This window comes from Nanorana parkeri, unplaced genomic scaffold (assembly GCF_000935625.1).
Source record: "Nanorana parkeri isolate BGI_ZX_2015 unplaced genomic scaffold, ASM93562v1 scaffold4154, whole genome shotgun sequence".
NCBI classification, from domain to species: Eukaryota; Metazoa; Chordata; class Amphibia; order Anura; family Dicroglossidae; genus Nanorana; species Nanorana parkeri.
The window spans coordinates 19,443-20,303 of NW_017310421.1; positions in this window are offsets into that span (position 1 = coordinate 19,443).

Here is an 861-nt window from a genome sequence, read left to right on the forward strand (position 1 = left end):
CCCATAACCAGCCCCCGGGGACCACTCCGCCCCATGACAACAATGGTCACCAGGACAAATGTAGAAGGTGAATGGGGGGGTCACAAAAAGCAGTTAAAGCCCAAAGGGGCATTAAAACAACAACACCCCTTTTTCCTCTGTCCTGTGTAGGGATAAGCTCCTCCTCCTATATCGGGACCTACCGAGCAGAAGCAGGTGAGGATGATCCTTTATATACTGTGGCCTTGTGTGGCAACACCCCGGTGATAGGTGGCCTCAAACTCACCCCGGATTCTCAGCCAGAGGGGGGCGGGCCGGCTCCAGGAAGAAAGTACTGGTACCAGGAGAGATCCGGCTTCTCAGTCCTTTCCGGGTTTTCTGGATCCCGGAGCCGGGAGATTTGTTAGAGCTCCGGGTGGGAGGAAATCTCCAGTCCTGGGTCCGGGCTTTAGTGGCAGCCGGCACCTGATTGTGCACCTGTGTGCGTCCCTCATGAGGAGGGGGCTGGGGTGTGTTGAGGGCTCCTGCTGGGAAGAGGGACAGGTTGTGTCCAGGAGCCAGATTGGAGCCCGGAGTCTGTGCGCGCGCCGGAGTCTGTGCGCGCGCTGGAGGCACCGGGGAATCAGCCGAGGAGTGAGCCGGGGACACACAAGGGATGTGTGGAAGAGTCACATGGAGGAGAGGTGGCCATGCTGAGGTGGTGAGACATTGTAATACAGTTATTGACTCCATGCGGTTTTGTCGCTCGCTCGTCGTGTCGCTCGCTCGTCATGTCGCTTGCTCGGCGTGGCGCTCGGCGTGTCGCTCGCTCGTCATGTCGCTCGCTCGTCGTGGCGCTCGCTTGCTCGGCGTGGCGCTCGCTTGTCATGTCGCTCGCTCGTC